The following is a 23,873-nucleotide window of genomic DNA, read 5'->3' as shown; positions in this document are numbered from 1 at the left end:
GCTTCCTGTCCATATTGTTGCCGGAATCTTCTTTGTACCGTTACAGGAGACTTCAATTCTGCAAACCAAAAGCAGCACTCAAATTTCTGACGAACAGTAAACGGCACCATTGTAGAGACTACTCACGAACAAAGCCGCGCATGCGCTTAATTATGTTACGATTTTTTCCCTTCTGGTGGTAAAAAAAATTCTTCTTCCCTCTTCCAAATAAACGTTATTTGACATTTCTGTCGTTAATGATTGTTGAGTTATTTAAATTCTTTATTGGTATATTTTTTCTCGGACACACTGTATTGAATACATTCAGGAGAAATTCCTTTGAGTATTAGAAAACAAAGCAGATGGTTGTATTTCTATCTGCTATTGGTGTCTCAAAAACTACTGGAGGTGCAAGCATAAAATTGATTGATGCTTGAGATGAAAAAGAGACCAATCAATTAAATACTCATTAATTAAATTGATATGAAAAAATAAAAATGTGCAATGGGTTAAAAACCGACCTAGTAATAATTTTATGTGCCACAAATTATCATCATATCCATGGAAATCAATCACTTGTTAGATTACAGCCAAGATAATTCCCGGTGCGGGGACTGCCTTTATGGCATTGACCCACTGTTGCTATGTTTACCTACAAACAAACTTGCGGTCAAACAGCCAGTTAGGCCTACCCCTGTCCCCCGTAGTATAGGTGTAGTATGTCTCAGACATTTAATCACGGCAGTGTGTATCCACATTCTCAGCATACGAAAATTGGTAGGTTAGGTGAGGTGTGTTCACTGGTGATAACTTTTCTAAGTCATGTTTTGGAAGTCTTCAAGTCCTGATTGAGTCCATTTTCGCAGTGTTCACTGAACACTCCTAACCTAATAGTTTTTCTTGTATGTACGCATTGCTTGCATTATAGAATTATTTTCCTGTAGTTTACGGTTATTACAAGCATAAGAAAACAGTTTTTCTTTGTGACGTTTCAGGAGAACACACGCTCCTTTCATCACATTTATTTTCATTTTGACTAAAGATACAGTTATAACATATAACGTGTGTTCTCCTGAAACGTCACAAAGAAAAACTGTTTTCTTATGCTTGTAATCACTCCTAACCTAACCTACTTGAAAGTAAAATAAAGAAAACATACAAAAATGAAGAACTTCCTACTTATTCAAATGTGGAGACCTACTACACTTACTGTCTTTCTTCTTCTTCCAATGTGGAGACGTACTACACCTATACCTCTCCCTGTTTGGGCAACATTAGAACCCCCCCCCTCCTCGAAGCAGCCAGCAGGAAAACCGGATTTTGTCAAAATAACCATTCTGCGATGTGAATGGGGGCCGGGAAATAGCTTAGCTGAAGTATAATTCACAATATATGATAATAGACTGGGTTTTTGACATCACTAACAGCCATTGTTCTGGATGTTAGTTTCCCAACTTTTTTCCTGCTTGCTCCTAGACTTTGTCAATGAAATGTATCAGACAGGGTCAACTTCTGTTACAGTGACAGCAGTTAGAAAGTAAAATAGTGATGTTTATTGTACATCTGGGCCACTGACTCTGGTGACATCACACTTAGCCAGACCATTGATTTCTCAGGAGCAAATTGTTTGAGACATCAGTTATCTTGTAGATTAGGCACACACAGGAGATGTAAAATCAGTTATCTTGTTTCCTCTATCTGTGTATCACACAACAATCTATGCCGGTTGATTATTCAGGTACTACTGATTCTACAAAGAAACAGTGTTAAGGATCGGCTGGACCTTTGGTCCACGCCAGGGTAGCAGTTTTAGAATATTTCCCTCCTTTCGAAAAACTGCTATGATATTCCAAAATATGAAAAATTACATATGCATAGAATTCCTTCTAGAGCATTCAAGTGTATCTTCGTGTGGTTTGCTTTTGCTGTTGCCTAGATATTCTCAAGTTACATGGCAATGTAAGTTTATTAAACTACAGTAAAACTTCGTTAATCCGGACCCTGATAAGCTGGACTTCACTTAATCCGAACAGGCAAAAGGCCAAAAAAAAAAAGAAAAAAAAGAAGCAGAATGCAAGGTTTTAAATGTAGCTAGAAGTCAACAAGAGAACATACCCAAAAAAAATGCTGTCACCCACTGATGAAATTCTGTTTCCCTGCAGACTTTGTACTGTATAGTGTATTTAGGCCTATGCCCTTTAAATACACCATAATAAATGTGTTTTCTTGCTTAAACCGAGCTTTAATGCACTTTCTACTGTTCTTTTAGGTTATTTCAGTTAATCCGGACTTTCGTTAAACCTGTCAACTTATCCCCCCCGTTAGTCAGGATTAACAAGGTTTTTACTGTATTTATAATATATTCTTGTTAATCATTCACTTGATTGGCAGCTTTGAAGTTCCTGCATAAAGATATGATGTATGTTGAAAACTTGCATATATTCTATCCTCCCCCCCTCCACCATACATCTACACAAGGAGGAAAGGCAAAACTACTATTGAAATTTTACACTAAAAAATGTCACCAACCTCTGTGACAAGTGTCTCCCAGGTTTGAATCCCAACCTCAGCATGGGTGTTCTTTGCGAGTTTTCCTTCAGTGTCATCATATCACTTGTGTCGCGATTATCCAAATGTGACAAAAGTGATTTAAAATAGCTCGAGTCAACTAAAAATGACAATCTTTATGCAAATGTACCAACATGTTGCCTGTCAGAGTACTGTGGTCCTGAAACTCCACTTTTATAGGTGCAAATTGTACCAAAACTAGTCCAATTTTGCTTAATTTTAACTCTTAATCAGCTCTCCAATCATTGATTTATGTCATACACAATGAAACTCAAAATTGTTACTGTGTCACTTTTATTGACTAACATTAGAACATTAAGATGCTGAGCCTAAATGAAATATGATAGGCATGAAACAATTATTTTATTCAAATATTTAATTATGAAAACAGACATTCTTATGCAACAAGGTCAATATCACATAGTAGTTGCATAAAATATAAGATTTTGTTTAAGTGAAATTGTCTCTTGTCATGAGTATCCATCTGTTCTCTTTCTAAAGCTTTTCTTCCATGTCTTTCCTCTGGTGTCGTAATATTGTCACTGCCACCATTCTCCACAAGATGTACATTTTGGACAATGCTTCTCTGTATGGGTAGACCTTATGGAAACCAATATACCTCCAAATATCTGTGGTTCCTTAGGTAGCTTATGCTCCATGGAAATAGGATAAGAAAAAAAAATGATTAGGAATAACACTACAAATGTGAACATACATAATGAAGATAGCAAAAGACCCAGATGGCCTAATTCATAAAATAGTGCAGGAAATCCATAACTTGCTAGATATTAAGAAACTTCAAATATTTCACAGCATCAGCTGCATGTTCAACATGTAGATCTACATGGCAATGAACCACTTTGATATTCCAAATTTTTTTAAATTTAGTTACATCTGCTTAGATTTCCTTCTAGAGCATTCATGTGAAACTTTGTGTAGTTTGCTTTTGCACAAAATAAACACAAAGATTCACTTGAGTGTTCTAAGAGGATTCTAAGTAGATTTAATTTTTCAGAATTTGGAACATCATGGCCGTTTTTCGAAGGATTATTATTTTTTTAAATTTATTTTGCTGCTGGAGATCAAAGATCAAGTTTGGCCTTGAGTGTTGCAATATACCAGGTGTGGAATAGTTCATTCATCTCATTAATTAATTTATGTAAACAGTGACAACAATAAGCTTTGCCTTAGAGGAACTGCATTTAGAGGTATTTTCTTTATCCTGGTTTTGTATTAAATAAGTATAAAATTATACTTTTATACTCATAAGAATAATAACAAATGGCAGATTTTTGTAATGGGCTACTTATGAAAATTTAGAATTATATAATTGAGAATTCGTATGCCAAAAAAAATGCAAATGAAAATATACCATGTCAAAATTAATATGTTAATAAAATATGGTTCCGGCTATTATATGAAAGAAAAACTGACATTAAAAAAGAAATTCTATAAATCATCATTCCCTTTGAAATACTGAAAAAAAAAAAATAATTAAAAGTTTGGAATAAGAATTGCAAATCGTACATTCAGTTAGGACAGAAGTAAATACCTTTGACACATATTGAGATTTAAATAATGTGAAGTTCCTTCCTGAGTGCAACACGAACAAAGTCAAAAAAAAAGAAATGGAAGATAAAGAATAACATGGCCTGACCAATCAGATTGGATGAGAAAACAGATTAATTTTTACAGATCAAAAAGCTGAAATAAATTTGATTTGCTGAGCTTCATGATGGAAATAGTGTTTCAAACTAAACAGCAAATTAGAAAACTTTCAAGCTGCAGATATATAAATATTTTAACCAACATTTCTCTTTGAAGTGATACTTTTCATATATCTGCAGTGAGTGGCATTTTCAAGACATTTTTGACACTTATAGCACAGAAAACGTCTAATACACAACCACTTGAAAAGTCCCATCTGTTTGGGATCCCAAGAAATCAGGGGAAATAATTTTCTGAAGCTGTGGTATTTTTTCTGGAAATACATTTTAAAAATTTTCTTAAATAAAATTAAGTTTACACATGAAAGGGACAAAGTATGAAGTGTGTTTATAACCAATGGAAATTGAACAAAAACTAAAATCATATTCCTTTAAATATTATATTCCACTGTACTTACATACTGTAATTATTGTACTTATAATCTTGAGGGAAAAGATTATGACATTTATGCTCGCTAACAGTTTTATGTACTGGAATCATGAAGCTAGAGAAAAGAGCACAGTATAAATAATTGGAAGTAATGCAGAAATGTAATTGTAACAAAACTTATTGATTACTATTTCATCACTATAGACTTCTTTATGAGTACAGAGTTGAAACATGGGGAGGTTGGATTTAAGACTACTACAACTGGGAGACTTACAATTAGCATTCCTGACTGGGACAACAAAAAATAATTACTGAAAGGACCAAGCTACCTCCCCTCCCTTGTCAACTTGACTGACAAAAGGCAACCACCTATATTTCATATTTTAATATGAGGATATTAAATGTATAGTTAACACTGATCATAATAACTCTACAACAACAGAATACTGTGGATAGGATTGATTTCGTAACTTTCTACCACGAAACAACCGGTGGGGACAAAATTCTGTTGTGACACTTCAGCTCAAAATTCTCACTATAAAACCATTGTCATGTGTAGCACAACCAAATATGGTATTTAGCTGTACATAGTAGAATGCTATTTCTTTTGGCAAATTCCAAAAAAATAAAATAAGTACACACTCCAATTGCACCTCCATATATAAGAAGAGAGTATGTAAAAACACTATTTCACAAGTTTAAAATGTATTAATCTGCAATCACTTGTTAGATAAAATTGATACAGATGTAATGTGCTAGCAATGTCTCCTACCATACCTATTTAATGCACACAATCAAGCCAAATCTGTTGGCAAGCTCTGTTGTTCAAAGCTGCAATTTCTTGTTAAATGTTATCTAATGGTGCAAGTTCTCATGGTACACATCCTGCTGTGCGAGTCTAGAGGTCTGCCCACTGTAGTCATACATCACGGTGAGAGATTTTCATTTTCAATGATTCTAAGTTTTTTTAAAAAAGATCTTCAAAAACCATGTTCTTTTATTTAGTTTGGGTCACCATATCAGTTTAAATAATCATGAAGATATTCCATTTCATCATTGTACTTCTAAACAAACAATATTGTAAATATCCAGTAGTACTCTGTATATTAAATATCTCTCTTCATGCAATAAGTATCGGAATTGATTTTGTCCGGCCAATGGGAATGGGTGGACTCTGTGTGTGGGATCGGTGTTGCGGGACATCATGTGAGCTAGAAGACCCAGCTCAGTTGCCTCCAAGCCTTTGGAGTGTGTAGGTCGCACCTGAAGTGAAAGTGTGTTTAGTGCTCGCATCGAGCCTCTACATGTAGTGACCCATTGATCAGCGTTGTGCCATCAAATTTTGCGTTAAACTGAACAAATCTGCTACGGAGGCTTTTTATACGATCCGTGAGGCTTTCAAAGACGAAGCCATGTCCAGAATGCATGTTTTTGAGTGGCATAAAAAATTCAAAGATGGCCGGGAAGACGTCGAAGACTAACAACGCACTGGACGTCCGACATAGATCCGAAACGCTGAAAATATGGCCAAAGTGCGAGAACTTCTGAACACTGATCGCTGGTTAAGTGCTCGTTTGATAGCACACGAGTTAAATTTACTGAAATCCACTGTGCATTCAATTGTGATCGATGATTAGTAGGGAAAGGAACTTTAGGTAAATAAATGTTTTTTCTGCGATAAGATAGAGACCCTCATTTTTGCCAAAATTCTTATCATAGCCTTATATGTCAACACAGCAAATTTTATTTTACATAAAAACACATATTTTCCAGTTTTCCGTATGTAAATACATATTTTGCGAATTTTCATTTTAAATACATAAAATCGCTCGTTGACTTCATCTACCTCGAAATCCTCCAAGGAAAAATGTTTATTCTCCGCACCTCTTTCATATCGAGAGTGCTAGGTTTGTTTTGTCTTTGAAAACGCTCGCTGGCAGACTTCTGGCACCTCGCCTACGATCCTATCGGGAGAAAATAGCTGTAAGTAGCTGGGGCTGGCTACACGTAACGATAGCAAGGCTTTTTAATGAAGCAATGCAGCTATTGTGGCCAGAAGACATAAAATTTGACAATGTTCTTCTCTTGACAGATGCTGCAGCTTACATGCAGTGGTCTTGCAGTTAGCTACCCCAAAATGGTGCACGTTACATGTGTGGCGCATGCGTTGCATAGAATATGTGAAAAGATAAGAGCTCTTTATCCCAATGTCGATAAACTGGTTTCAAATGGGAAGAAAGTTTTTATCAAGTCGCCTAGAAGAATAGACATTTTTAAACAAAAATGTCCTGAGGTTCCCCTTCCCCCTACACCTGTAGTTACGCGATGCAGATGTTATGCCCAGAACTTTGAAAAAAATTGTATCTGTTGTAAATGATCTCGACAAAGAAGAATTCTGCAAGAACTGTTGATGGAGGCCTCCTTAAAAGTCGAATTGGCATACATCTCAACAAACCTGTCCATTCTCTCTAATTCCATATGAAAGCTTGAATCGTCCGCGAACACTTTGGCAGCTTCCATTGGTGAAGTCCGTATAGTAGAAACGAAACTGAAAGAACTCACTGGATCTAAATGTCTAAATGTACAGAATTTTTGGGGAAAAACCAAGGTTTTCAAACATTGTGCCAAATTGCATGTGTTTTGGAAGGAGGTGAAGTAGAGGAAGAGGAAGCTTTGGAAAACTTCAGCGTTAGTGACATTTCGTGCTTCAAATATGCAAGAATTGTTTCTTGTGACGTGGAGCCATCTTTCTCACAATATAAGATGCTTTTTAGAGATAATCGTCACAGATTTACAATGGAGAATTTGGAAAGAACATGGTGATCCACTGCAACTCTTCCAAAAAATAGCTCGCTAAGAGGTAATCATTTAGAAACTAATTTCAAGTGTTTAAAATGCATGTTATAGTTTGTTTTTGTTACCAAATGATTTTATTTTTGTCACATATTTTCCTGTTTTTATCACATATTTTCAACATTTATGACACATAAAAAATAAATATTTCTGAGTTTTTTAGCACATAAAGTTCCGTTCCCTAATGATTAGGGTCCACTGCATCTGAAGGGAGATCGCCGATTGCTGGCTGCTGCATCACGACAATGCGCCCAGTCACACGTTGCTAATTGTGAGGGAGGCACTGGCCAAACACTGTGCACAATACCCTACAGTCCAGATATTGCTGTCCCAGATTTCTTTTTGTTCCCTCTGATCAAAATGAGCCTGAAAGGACACTGTTTCGGGACGACTGAGACAGTCGAAGCGGCTTCGATTGGGTGCCTGTACAGCCTTGTGGTTGCCTACTTCCAGGGGGCGTATGAAGAGTGGAAAAAGCGTTGGCAGCGGTGTATTGATGCAGGAGGATCATATTTTGAAGAATATTAAGACACTGTACATATATGTAGCAATCTTGTGTGAAGTATAAAACAAGTGTACAATTCACATCAAATAGTGGTATACCCAAGATGGGAGGGTTGTGGGTGTTATATTGGCTCAGCATTTAAAAAAAAAATAACTCAATGCTGGAAAATTTGGCAAAATACGGGGCAGGCTATTTCTATACCACCGAGCTGGGTTGGTTTCGCCTGATTTTTTGCTGTCGCTGTTTTACCTGTGTGGAATCGTCTCTTCTAGTGATACCGCAACGGGATCTGTTGGCTTTGAAACACTAGACGTCTGGTTCTTCCCAGTACAGAGGAGCATTTTTTGATGAAAAATCTACATAGTACATCTCCTGCGTTTGTAATTTAAGGAAAACTCTATCTCCATTTTGAAAATCCTGGGCATGCAACAGACATCAAATTATCTGGAATCCCAGTAATAGTGGAACATTGGCCTGGGCTGCCTGTAAAATTCCATGTTAATTATTATGGCATATCAACAAGGCTGGTGTTCCCTGCCTAGAATTTTGCGAACCATCTTTGACATTTGCGAATATCAAGGGTCTTGTGACCATACATGGCATTGATGTTTTGTGCAGCTATGGTCACTGAATGTCCCTGATGGAACTGGTAAAGCATAATATACTGTATATGTTCTTCAGATACCGCCATGTTCCAACACATGCCACTACCACACAATTTGTTGCACACTGATCTCGCTCTGTATGGATACACAATGAACTGTCCTATCCATTGATAGGATGGCATTGGAGCATTACCTTCTCTATCTGAAAGCCTGATGGCTTGCTCTGGTCACGTGACTAATCGTCGGCAACTGGAGGCGAGATAGCCGCCATGTTTGATTTGCTTCTTGGGAATCAATGTTGGATCTTTTTAGTGAATGTGAAATTGTAATGAAAATTTATGAACTGTATTCGAGTTTACATGACGTGTAAATATGCTTAAATATACAAAAGGTATGGTGTATAAGTGTTGTGTGCTCAATTGCAGGGGCAATTATGATGAAAAAGGTAAGAGTAACGTTCACATTTCTTCAAGATGTTGCTGAAAATGAGAAATGTGTAGGGCAATTCCATGTGATTCTTACGAAAAAATGCAAGTTAAGTAACAAAGGTTTCATACTCATAAATAAATAACAGAAATAGTTCATGATGTAAAGATTTCATGTGCCCGGAATAGGCATCTAATGCGAGTATACTCTTAGATTTGGTCAATTTTAATCTCTTGTCAACAAGTTTTTTTTAGAAATATCAAATGATTTATCTAAATCTGAATTACAACGTTAGGATGCGTTGTTGCTTATGATTGCAAAATAATTTGTCTCAAGATTTAGTCAACGTTTAAAATATTACGGTCATGTCTACCAAAGCAGTTTGTTAGTGTAACTGTTAAGCAAGCATTCGATAAAATATTCACATAATTTACACAAATTTTCAGTTTCAAAATATGCTTAATGAAAGAAAGCTATACAACTGGGCCAAATTGATACATGTGTACATTTACATTCTTATTTTACTCCGCTTCTATGCTTCTTTAGGCTAATCGAAGGCTAATGGAAGATACGAATATGTTATGAATTCAAATACAAGGGTACGAATACAAGAACAAGAAAAAATACAAGAACTTTGATGAAATATTCGTGTAAAATTATCCAAGAATATATTACGTATGTTTCAAACAGAAAGCATTTTATTACCTAGCTATCGTATCAATCCATAGGATTGTATGTTTATTTTATTAAGTCTCTCTGAACGCTTCAAGTTGACCAGGACATTCACTTGTTTTTCTCTCAGCTGTCTCAAGCCTCTTAGGCATGTTTACAATGCATTGTGTTGTGCCATGCAAACCTCCTGAGCATTCAGGAAATAGGTAACACTTCTGGGTTTGGTGTCAGCGGTTTGCATGGTAGCAATTATGATAATAAACACGATTCGGCGATTCGGCATCGAGGAAGAGCTCGATGGCCAGGGAATATAGAGGTGAGACAAGCTGGGAAGAGACTGGACTTTGGGAATTGAGTTGGTAGAGAGAGGAGGTCAGCAAGACAGGAGGTCGATAGTGGAAGCTCGCTTTGGTCAACACTTAGAGAGAAGCTCACAGAGGACTTCGCTATTTTCGATTCAGCTCAGAGACTTCAGTTAGACAGGTAATTATCCTACACCCAGCCATGATACAGGTTCAACGGTTCACAAAATCCAACGAGTTGCCATTGTCTTTTCAGTAGTTTAATTCCTTTTGTGTAATTTGTACCTTTCGCATGCCAAGCAATAACTCGTCATGTCAATGACGAGTGGTCTCATCAAGAGGATGAATGATGAGTAGTTTACATCACCCCATCAGCTAACTGGTTAACCTGCTAGATACTTTTAAGATCCCACGAACTTTAAGGTTCGTTACGTGGTGGAGGTGCGGGGCTATGTTAATATGAACTACAAGTGTAATACATTTTATAAAATTGTTTCATGTGAACTGTTATTCTATTTTTTGTCCTTGTGAAGCTTCTATGTTCGCAATTTTTATTATTAAATCAGTGTTAATGTTTCATAATTCACTAACATTCTTCACGATTTTATTAACAGACTGTAAACACAGTGTAAGGAAATATTCCAAATGTTTATTTTCCAAATGAACGCTAAGATTTGTTTTCAGTAAAAATGTTGAAACTCTGTCACACATCCTATTAACAACAATGAAAAAATTCAATTTGTTTATTATATTTCGTTCAATAAAGTCAAAAGGGTCGAAATTACAATGTGACAAGTGATTTAGGTTTAGTCTTTATTCACATAAATGTAACATTGCCCTTGTACCAATTTCTTTCGCATTTGCTGAGAGGTTATAGAAATTACGTTTTTGTATTGAGATTGTATAGCTACACAGAATATCTGCATTATCTGGTTGATTAATTTTGGGTAAAGTTTAATAAAATTTAATTGATTAGATATCTTGGCAAGTTTACGGTAGACCTAACATGCGGGATTTTGATTTAATCCATTGATTTTTACATACAAAAGTTCATACAAAAGCTGTAACGAGTTTTACTGTAGCTGACAAATATTCCGGATAATATTTTTCAAAGAAATACAATGTTTATTTTTTTTCCGCCAGGAAGTTTCTAACGGTTTTCAACTCTTTCTTTGTGCTATGGCAGGAATTTTTGTTATGGCGATAGTAACTTCCTGAATGAAAATTTTTGTGTAAATATTCAATATTCTACTATTTTCGTCGGGAGGGTAAATGTAAAAATTTAACATCATAAAAGAAATAAATATACCTTAATTCTCTACAATAAAAATACGACAATGGGTTTACACGACCGTTAAGACGATCGCCTACAGATGATGACGTGTCGACTGAGCGCTGTGGCCTGAACCTCAAGATGGTCTTGATTGGAGTGGGTCCGTAATTCGCCCCATTGCATGACATTCTTTTCCAGACATTGCAGAAAACGACACCACTTGTGGGATGACCAAATATATATATATATATATATATATATATATATATATATATGAAGGTTGGAGCAGAAGTCATAGCAACTATTATTTTAGCTTTCTAGGGTGACCTCATTTACTACAAACTTAGAACGTCTAGTTTATAACAAGTTGGTTGCTATTACTGTTTCTCAAAATTCTGACTGGGTCACAGCCCAGGGGATTCCATATGTTTTTTCCCAATTCCTTAACAGTCCAATCACAGTAGCTTATGCTTTTTCTCAGATTTCCACACAACAGAACAAAGGACGTTCGAGTACATTCGCCTCCTTGTGGTTGGTAATTAATCAACATGTTGCCAGTTTTGATAACCAGTTTGACGAGATTGCTTTTGAGGTCACAACACAACTATTTCTTGAATGATACTTGTATAAAAACGTAAATAAAGTTCGTACTTACAAGCGGCTGTGTATCTTGGACCTGTTTCTGGATCCTCCTTCAAGGAGTCCAGGAATTACAGCATGGCCTTAAGAAGGCAAGCAATGCATGAAGCACTTACATTGGTGTGTCTGAAATAGGAGTGGGGTGTAATTATGTCCCCAGTTTTCCTAGGAAAGAATTAGGACATTTCAAATACCGCATATCCCACCAAATCCTCTCTCAACAGCTCTGCTCCGAATTTCAATATCCTTGGTTACATTATTGATATAAAAAAAGACTTTTTAATACTTAAGAGCTTCATGTATACAATAAAAATATCCATGTTTATTTTGGTAAATTCACAACACAACAAATAAAAGAAAACACACTTCAACCATGCATTCTTTTCACAAATAAATGGAAGATCATTTCAAAAAGATCTGAAACTAATAGAAAAGTGATACGAACCTTATTGTGCAAATTACACTTCATGGGAGAATAAAATACATCACTTGAAGATTAATATTAAATTTAGAAATTAAGCTTTGGAATCATAGGTCATAGACAATGCACCTCTTCATCCTCTAATATTGTATCTTCATTATAAAAATAACATTTTGAGGTTTGATAACATTTATGATAGATTTCGTCAAATCCACGTTTCATCCAAAAGTCATCATTTGATTTTGTATGGTAACGTGCAACAAATAGTGTAAATAATGTGGTAGTTGTCAACACTGGTGTAGTAATTTGAGAGGGATGACAGACTCATGGCCATCCGGGGGAGGGGGGGGGGTAAGGCACATTTTACCTCAATAATAGTGTTGTTCCTTCAAGAAACATTGCTTCAATTTCAAGTTACCATGTTCATGCAATAATTAGCATATATTATATTGGCTGAAATGAAATTATGTGTGTGAAGTATATAATTTTTGGTGGAGAGAAAGAATTATGAACGTCAACATTATTGACACATTTTATAAAATGTGAAGCAACTTGAAGTAATTGCTTTATACTTTGCCTAATTTAGTTCAATAAGTTTGTGTTTATAATAAAGCAAATATTAATATTTGAGACCATGTTAACACTTGAATGCATGCAGACTGTAGAATTGATTTTAGTTAGCAGTATTTCCATGTCTTTAGCTGGGCTCTGCTATTTTCGAGAAGCTCTTAAAGCTCTGCTTTCTTTCATGGGTTGTGGACCGTATCTCCACCAAGATTTCACCCTTCGCTGTGTGATGGTTGACACCATGGTGCAGAGGGAGCTTGCGGCCATAAAATTTCTCAAAAACGAGTGAAATAGACAATATGAAAAAATAAATAAATGCATTAAATAATATTTTAATGGTGAAACATTGCTTGTATTATATTGTTGCTACTATAAGAAAGATGTATTACAACACAGATCAACTCTTTAGGGACTATGCAAGCAAATTAACCCTTTATAGCCTGAATTTTTGTTATGAAACAAAATGGCAATTTGAAACATTTATATCTATGGGTAAAACTTCCTTTGGTAGGACTGACAACAAAATTATCTCACATTGTAATAATACTAATTACAATGAATGGGACCTGAAAGTCCCGACAGGCCATTAGTGTGTTATGTATAAACAGAAATGATATATCAGATGGCGCTTGGTTATAAAATATATATACTCCCTTCAACACCTACATGCAAAATAACTACACTCTACTTGTTGCAAGTTTTCGAAGATACTGCTTAGAAGACAAATGAGCAAGAAATAGTAAATAAAAAGAGTGATCACTCTTGACCTGCCCTGGATGTTGGTAAGGGGGATAGTTATATAACGAAAAATGAATATAATAAAACTAATAAGATATGAAAAATTCAAACACCTCAAAGATAATATCACAAATAATAGTAATACATCAAAGGCAATTTGGAATATCATAAATGGGCAAAAAACCCAATAAGCGTAATGAAAATACCACATTATTTGAAAATGAAGTAGAAATAACTAACCCTAAACACATTGCGGATACATTCAATAAGCATTTCTCAAACTCCTATGTAAACTGTCCCATTGACCCCACAAGTGCCCAAACAACTAAAATTGAATCAAATACTGTACTGAACTCCATTTATTTAGATGAAATAACCTCAAATGAACTAGAAACTACGATAAAAAAATTAAATAATAAGAAATCAGCAGGTGCAGACTGTTGGTCAAATCATCTAATTAAAAAATGTTCTCAATACATTACATTACCACCACAGTATGCTATAAGTGCCTCTATCAATAGTGGAATTTTCCCAAAAGTACTGAAGAAAAGTATAATCAATCCAATACTCAAAAAAGGAATGCAGACAGAAATAAAAAACTACAGACCAATAACGATCACATCATCTTTCTCAAAACTGTTAGAGAAAATCATTTGTAATAAAATATACGAATTCTGTGCCAAATATAAAATAATTAGTCCACTAGAACATGGTTTCTAAAAGGGTAAATCGACAAGTACAAATACTTCAATTTATTGACATAATTGTAGATGCATTAGAAGATAATGAGATACCCTGTGCTATTTTCCTGGATCTGTCCGAAGCCTTTGACTGCTTAGACCACTCTATGCTCAAGCAAAAAATATACAATCTTGGCATTAGAGGCAATACATACAAACTGATAAAATCTTTTCTCACGGATAGACCACAGTACACCCAGATACTACATACTGAAAACTCCGTGGTTCACAAAATTATATCTGACACTGAATATGCAAAAACAGGAGTCCCTCAAAGCTCCATACTAGGCCCGCTACTGTTCATACTATATAAAAACGACTTACCTGCCCCAGATAATACAAATATTTTAATATACGCAGATGACAACCATAACATGCAATGTAAATACACAAGAACAATTAGAAAGACAGACCTACATATCAGTAAATATAATAACTTGGAACTTAAATTCATATAACTTGAATGTAAACTATCAAAAAACAATGAATATGGCTTTCAATCCTGGAAATAAACCCAATTTTGATAATATAAACTTACAAATAGATGATAATCAAATCAATTATGAAAATCCAGTTCAATTTTTAGGTTTAGTTATTGATGACAAATTAAGATGGACATATCATATTGACCATGTATGCAAAAAAGTAGGGAAAAACTTCTCCTAAACCATGTGTCATGTGTCTGAAATAAACACAAATCTATACTATGGACTTGTATATCCATACCTAGAATATTGCATTATAGCATGGGAAGGAGCTGCGCAGGAATACACTCAAAGATTGCTTACTCTACAGGAAAGAGCAATACGGTTATGTTCAAAATACCAAAAAACTCATGTGGAGAATTATTTAGAGAAAATAAAATTATGACCATATATTTCCTATATATTTACAAAGTAATTGAATATGTACTAAAACACGTATATTAGATAAGAATTGCACCGTCCATCAGCACAACACACTTCAAAAAGAGAACTTCCTCATGCAAACGCACAGACTTGTTCTTTCAGACAAATCACCTCATGTTGCACGAATAAAATACCATAACAAACTTCCCACACACATCAAACAAATTACAGAAACTCTCAAGAAACTGAAAGCAATTAAACAGTATTTAACAGATATACCTCTACATAATCCCAATGAATTTCAATAGTTAAAACTGGATTAGTAAATTGAAGCATTTAAATTCTTTTGATATTGTCTCTCCTATATTTGGATTTTCTCTTTTACAAGTTTAGTATGTGACACTTATGTTTAACCCATATGATTTATTTGTATTTTTGTGTTTGCATTTTGTTTTCATTGTAATCCTACTCCATTTGTAATATTTAGTATTGTATGACGTTTTCCACACCCATGGATATGTGTCTACGGAAATAAAGAATTTGTTATTATACTTTTTGTTAGTAGTCCTTATTTTCAGTCTTTACCACCTTTTTTGAAACTACTAGGCCAAGGGGCAGGGTACAGGTGTTATGACCCCCTGCAAACACCTCCTTGGGCATGCCTTTAAGTTACACTTATCACCATTATCCTCAAATGGTGTCTGTGCAAGGAGGGGGGGGGGATTGGTGGGAGTCATAGCACTCATTTGGCCCAGTATTCGTAAAAAAATAATGTCAAAATTAGGAAAAATGAGGGCTCACTGCCGAGTATATACCATCAGTTTTGAAAAGCCTGTCCGGCCCCTGTGGTGGAATGGTTACACTATGAAGGCAGGGGGTCTCTGGTACGAATCAGAGCCTGGGCATGGATGTTTGTGAATGTCCATCAATTTCATGATGTCACTCATCACTAGGGCTCTGATAGTTATGCACTAAAAAAACTCAAAATATGCACTTTAACTATGGGTCTGCTGGCAGGAGCAGTGTTGTGTCTGACCTTCTAGGTGCGTGAGTGTTGGTTTCAACCGTTTTCTTTTTTGTGGTCGTTTACTTGTTTTCTGATTTTACGAGCTCTGGGTTTATGGCACCAGACCGACCAGTCACTCGCAAGTCTTAAGTTAGCTAATTTGTGTACTATAAAAAGATTAACACAAAAGGAAATAAACCACTAATATCTAATTTTTACCTTGTATTTGAATATAAACCTTAAACTCCAATATTCACTACATTTTAGACTATAAACAATGGTATCAACTTTTCTTCTTATGCTGTTCTTATGCCAGAGAATGTGATGTGGGATTATAAAAGTATTTTCGCGATGAACGGATAAAAGTTTGAACAATCGCGGGAAACTCGCAACGTGACGTCCGAAGGCACTACTCCTAACAGAGGAAATCTTTCCGCACCGAGAAAGTTGATGTTACTACTTTTCTGTTACCAACCGCACTGTTCTCTTTCATTTTGCATCACTCACCCCATTGCAACTCTAAGGCTGTGATTAGTCTTTGCATAATCACACCATGCAATGTTATCCAATAACATTCAAGCTCTTACCCGCCTAGGGACAGCTTCTATTGCGCCACTATGCAAAACCCACTCACTGTAATCCAACACTCTTCCTACGCACTATTCCTGTTCCTCGTAATCACCCTTTCGTCCTACGTGTGCGTTATTTTACGTGACCCAAAGTACTCGGTCACATGGTAGTGAATGTTATCAAATGGCGCCGAAAATCAACCGGTATTGGGAGGGTTACATAATGGCCCTTTCCCATGCTAAGTTTTCATACGTACGCATTGTGAAACTGTATGAAAAGTGCCTGGCAGGTTCCAAATGGAAGAAAGATGTCACAATGGACGAATCATATGTCCATCTCGCTGCTGGTGGTCACAATCGGGCGATCACATACCGTGACATTGACGGCAGGGGGCGCAGCAACTTTGTTCGTCAGTGCAGGGAAAGTTTCCCCTCGTGGCTTTATGGTTGTGACGGGATTCGGATATGAGGATAAGGATACGCAAGGTGGACAAAAATGTGAAGGTGAATGCCAGATACTTACAAGACTCCATTCGGACACCTATCTATCGGAGACACATTCCCACAATTGTATGGAATGGACGCGAACCAGGTGACGATCCATATGGACAAGGCTTAAGAGTCATACCGCCAGAACATCACTACATTTTTATCAGGAAATGGCAGAGGAAATAGGAATTCGTGTCATTCCGTTTGAAGACATTCCTGTGAATAGCCCAGATGGCAGTCCAATGGAGTTTTGCGCATTTGGACTGTTGAAACGACATCCTTCAACATCGCCCCACGCACCCTGGATGGTCTATGGAAAGCTTGCAGGGAGGAGTGTGACAGAATTCCCATGCCTGTCCTGCACCGGAGCTTGCTGCAATGGAAACTGCGATGCTGGGGGTCCAATATAACCTGATCGGTGGTGGCAGCGCTGTATCAAGGTTGAGTATCAGTCAAAAATGGTTGGATACAAAGCGAACAACCTTCTGTAGTCTTATATTCAGAAAACACACATTCCAGTTAGCAAGATACAAGTGGACTGTATTTTAGGGCAACAAAGTCAGACACATGAAGTTGAGCTGTGCAAAAGCCACGACACAATGGTAGCTAAACATATTGGGGTTGATTCGCAGGAATTAACCTACAAGCGATAAGAAACTTGCACGTGGTGTTGCCAGCTTAGTAGATTGTTGAGGTGAAAATAATGTACTTGCCACATTTCATACAATCCAGGAAAAGGGAAAGAAAAAAAGACAGGGAAAAGATAAAGAAAAGAGAAGCGAGGAGAAGAAAAATAAACACAGTTTATTCTGTGTTGGTTGTGGGTACAAAGTTATTTTCATACAAATATGCACCTGCACATGAAATATGCATTTTTAGTTGAAAATCCTTAAATATGCATAATTATCCGAGCCCTACTCATCACAATTTTCACAAATTAGCCAAAAAAAAATAATCAATCAATCAATCAAAGAGCCTGGTGAGGAAAATATATCAGTTTTTTTGGGCAAAGTAGACACCAGATGCTTGTCGGGAATTCAGTGTCCCAGGTGTTTTTTTATATGAGCTAATAAGATTTACAGTTATTCTAATATCTCATTTTCATAAATCTAACACCACTGGCCTTTTATGTGGTCAATATGACTACAATTCTGACGCTTAGGTCTAAGAAATTGCTTACACAGCACCTGCTGTTTCTTTCGAGTATAGATACTACAATTAACAGGGATGAACAAGTCCCACTGAGTCATGTAGCAGCCCTTTGTAGGATGTGGGACATTAAAGTCCCGTCAGTTGATAAAGGGGCACTGCAGTGTTCCAAAATGGCCAATGATGAAAAACATGTTAAAACCCGTACTATACATAGTCTAGTGAAATTTTATTTTCCTGCTAGCAATAACACACTTTAAAATTACTTTCTTCTTCATCTTAAAGTAAAACTGTCAATATATATTATTATTTATAACACTTATGCTTATCTAAACTTTTGCCATCAGAGATGTGCTGTAGACTTAAGTACGAGTTGTCTTTACGTAATTACATTGGCTTCTAGATTACCATACTTCTTGTAAACAAAATAAATACACAAGAAAGTAATATACCATATGCTTTCCAACAAAAATAATTTTTAAAGTTCTCTTTCAAGTATAGATTTTTTGAGAAGACACGCACAGACATGATGACTGCAATACTAAATTAATTCTTAGAATATTTCGCATGTTGCATTTTATACGAATAATAAAAGTTGTAATTTTAAAATATGCAATGTACTAAAAATCAATTTCAAAATTCAGGACATTCTATTCCATGTCAGTGGTAAGCCAACATCGGTTACCATTTTCCTTATATAGAGTAGTTGTCTACACATAAGACAATGTTAACATGGCAACCAGTAATGCGCATGTTCATATTTGTTCATATTACAACATATCGAAGGCTAATTTTCAATTCAGGGCTTTTGGAAGTAACACTTGTCATAAATAGATGCCTGTAACTTTTTCAGAAAATGCAGAATTTTTATATATTTACCACTTGGAACTTTACTCAATAGTAAAAGTAACAAGCAAGTACAAAACAAACTAGATATGCATTATATATATATACTTTGAAATTACTTGGCTAAAGATAAAGATTCGCAACAATAAAACCGACAGGCACTATCTAGAAATAAATTTCGGGGGGGTCCGACAAACTGTCTCAATAATATATTTATTTAGAATAATTATATTCAATTAAATTAAAATATGTAAATTAATTTTGTATTGTTAATATTACATGAATAAGTAAAAAGATTAAAAAATAGAGATATAACAGTACACATTCTAGCTTATGTATAGTTAGATCGCAAAAGTTTGTATAAAAACAACTTTCCTGGCTAGGAAATTAAATATAATCAAATAGATTAAGAATTGTACATTCATTGAATAATAAGAAAAGGAATTAGATCCAACTGACAAAAAGTAAAGTTCCCGATTAATATTTTATGCATATCATCATAACTAGTAGTGTGCATAAATCTCTTGAAGTGTCCTTCAAAGCCATATGATCCCAATTTCTTGCCTTCCAATTGCCACTAAGTTCGGCGGAAATAAATACAGTCAACTCTCGATTCAACGACCTTTCACAGTTCCCGGGAAAAGGGTCGTTATTTCGAAGGGGTCGTTATTGGAATTTGCACCAATTTTCAGCTTAAAGGGAGCTCAAACGGACACAAAGATGCCTAGGAGATGGTAACACCATTTATCCTGGTAGTTATACAACCTGTTATGCACAGGATGCGTGTTGTGAGAAGGAAAATAGAACATGAAAAAGTTTTCACAAAAGAGAATTTAAAATAATGTTACTTTGTTTCAATTGTGCACAGTCGTTGCTTTTCCAGGAAATTCTTACAATTCTAGTTCATGAGAAACCCATTTGCACTGAGACCAATGGAAAGGAAAACAATCTCTCGCTTATTGCAAGCGAAACTCGAAGAATCTTGACACCAGTCAGACTGGTGCCAGCAAAAGTTGGGAGATAATCGGGCAGAATGAACGTTGGATTTTATACTGGTCTACTGGAGCATTGTCTGTTACAAGATTAACTGGTAACATTAGATCTCTCGGGAGAAACAACACAACCTCTCTAGGTAGCAGACAAAAAAAAAAAATAAAGGCAGGGCTGTAATTTTCGTTCTGGTTCAGCTGTGTAAAATACATCGTAAAAAAAGTCACTTTTCTTTACTTCAACCAACTTCATTCACCCTCCCCCTTCCCCAAACTCCTTCCTCGACTTGCATTGTAATCCAGCGTGAAAAAGGAAACGCGCAACTTGCGATCTGTTTTCACACAATGCGTATTCTAGGACACGTCATTAAACAGCGTGGCAGTCGATAATCATTCGGGTTTGGAATTGAATTTCACGTTAAACTGTATATTTAGTCTCGATTAGCGCATCAGCATAAAATGAACTGAAAACAAGCTTTATGAAACTGCGCATTTTCACATATCAAAATGGTAGATCGTTATTTACTCTCACGTTAATCGACGATTTAATGTTGGATTTAAGAGTATTCTCGATGTCAAGCACCCACCCTTCCAAACGTTTTCCTCTTGGAATAATGTCTTTTTAATCAGTCTCAGCAACCATTCCTACATTGAACACTTATTTTTTTATTCCTCCACATGAATGGTTCTGAAGAAAAGCGGATGCAAATTAAATTTACAGATTTGCTTATCAGAAGGCGCAGAACATGAAGTTATTTTAACTCTTGTTTTCCTTTCTGGAGATCGAATTTCGTTATCGTCAAATCAAAACAGCTTTGTGAGATTCAAAACAATAACTTTTTCCTTCGCGCGCTGGATGAGTCATCGCTGTTATCGGCAAGCAAGAGCTTTGCGGACGCTAGACAAAACACTGGCGCCAGCTGCATCGTAAAAACAGGAGACCTGCTGGAAGTTCGAGCAACAGGTGGCGGAAGAGAAAAGTCCCAGCATTTTAAAGATAATAATGCAACTGTCGAAGACGGAACTTTTAACAGCAGTGTAAAGAAGAAAGAAATGACCCTTGCTTTACGTTTTACCATGCAACAGACAATAATACGGGCAATATTTCCTATGCAGACAACAGCATTAAAATAATAATAATAAATAAATAAAAAAAAACACAACTGAAATCTGCAACATTGCCGTGCACACCAGTGGCGGAGAATGAGCTGGGGAAAGGGTAGAGGATCACTTTTTTTTAATTGTTCTATGGTTTTTGTTCGTTTTGAAGAATATATCCAGAACTGGTTGCCCCATTTTAGACGTCAAAGGAAAGGAAGAGGGGTGGTTCCTTTTCCACCCTCACCTGTAATCAGCCCGCATCAGCAAGAAAATCTTGGCTGAAACAATCTGCATCCCCCCCCCCCCTACGTTTGCTGACAGGAAAAGAGGGAGAAGTCAGTCAGCCAACGGAACACTTTTTTTGGCAGATATTACATCGACACAATTAGGAAAACGTATTAAGTGGGAAACGGGAGTTATGATGCACGTAAGATCGAAGTAAACTTTTTTGGAAACCTGGATGACAACACATTAAGCGGGTTGACGATCTTTAGTTCACCTATGTGGTTTTGATTATCTCTAACAGTTCCGCTTTTTTATGAAGTGTTGCAGGGAACAAAGAACACGTTTTGAATGAAAGCGGTTACCGGAAGTTGTCGGCTACAAGGCCGAATGTTGCTCACTCACGGGAACCTGCTGAACTTTAGGTCAGAGCTGGACAGATGGGCCAGACTTCCAGGCGCCACCCATCTGTATTTTCGAACATTCCTGCGATCTTATCTCTCAAGGTGGGGTCTTTATCGATGAAAGAGCTTGACCTGCCATACACATTGGCAAAGACTGCAAGTCCAGCAGTCATTCCTCCCCTCCCCTCACCCGCTAGTTTTCAGCAGCTCTTAGGACAAGGAAACAAGTCAAGTCGATTTAAAATGACATCCAAGCACATTCGATCTTCTCTTCTCGCGTATCCAAGAGAAAGCGTGGCAAAACAAGCCTGGCACGTTGGGTAGCGGCAGTTGGGTGCGGGGTAACATTGGTGCACTTGAGGGAGGGGAGGGCAGAGGTCAAGTGCTATTGGATATCACTCAAGCATGATGTGGTGGTGTCTATTTTTAGTTCAGACCTAATTGTGAGCGGTAGAGCACTAGTAAAGGGAATGAGTGGAGGAAAAATCAACGCATATTTCGGCCGATTTCCTTCAATTTTTCAACTTTTTTTTTCCAAATTTTTCTATTTTTTTCTAAATTTTTCACGGTTCCCGGGAAAAGGGTCGTTACTTCGAGAGGGTCGTTATACCCGGGGTCGTAGAATCGAGAGTTGACTGTAATTGATTACACAACAAATGCTAAACAGGTATATTTAGGTCAAGGGGGAGGGGTGGTACATTCTTGACAACAGCATGTAAACAAAAAATTATGAAAAAAATATATTTGCGACAGAAATTTAACAAAGACTTGTATAATATTGGAAATCCTACACTTACCTTTAAATTGACTGCTGCGGACTCCTCCAATCTGGAAGCACAAAATTCCTCCTCATAGATTGGGCACTCTCCCAATATAAAATTGCATAATACAGCAAATGCGAGGACTTACCATTGATTTCATATACTGGTCACCCGATCACAACCAATTACCTATACACTATTCCAAACCAAAAATGCCCCTGTATATGACACACGGTAGATCTGGGTTACTTTTCTGTTCGGGGTGTCTAGTGATTCACATCAGACACTTTTCTAGACTGAGCCTAGGGTGGAGAGTTAGTTTCATGTGTGAAACTAGATTGTTGGTCTAGTTTTGATTCATACTTGAATTCAAAATATAGTTGTTAGGAGCAGACTCCTCTCTTAAATCCCAGTGCCCTTGTGGGTATGTACTTCTTGATGATGAAAACTATGTTCAAAAAAATTCCTCTCCACCAAGAGGGGTACAATAGAAAGTCTGTTACAGTAATGTTTTCTATGGGTTCAAATTCACAGATAATTGAAAAAGGATTTTTCATGTGGCCCATTTGGGATGCAGCTCTTTCAGCTGTACATTCATCATATGGTTACATAAAACCAAAAATCCACTACAAATTGTAGACATAATAAAGCAAGACACTCCTAGTGTTGAAAAGCTTCTAAAATAAGCTGCACAAGTGAAAGAATTTTGATTTATTATTATTATTTCTACTATTCCTTTAGACCAAAAGTCATCGAAATAATTCAGTGAAACCCCATCTTATCGTCCTTATTGGTCCCCCCCCCCCATACCAGTAACTTCAGGTATAAAGGAACCACAAACAAAAACCTTCTGCATCTTGTCCGCCATGCCACTCCCTACAGCTCCGGCAGACTGACATACAGTAACACTATATCAGACTTACGTACTAACTGCACGTAGCGTAATAACTGTACGTAGCGGTCGCAAGACAGTCTTTATTTGAAAAGGGTGCTTTTAGTTTTTATATATTTTTCATACTTTTATAGTTTATATCAGTAAATACTGTTGCACTTTTCATTTATAAAACAATACTGTGTAAACACACACTCCAAAACACATAAAAT

The sequence above is a fragment of the Lepisma saccharinum genome, chromosome 16, assembly GCF_977018435.1.
Source record: "Lepisma saccharinum chromosome 16, izLepSacc3.1, whole genome shotgun sequence".
Taxonomy (NCBI): domain Eukaryota; kingdom Metazoa; phylum Arthropoda; class Insecta; order Zygentoma; family Lepismatidae; genus Lepisma; species Lepisma saccharinum.
The sequence above is the reverse complement of the archived record's forward strand: the minus strand, read 5'-3'. Positions refer to the sequence as shown.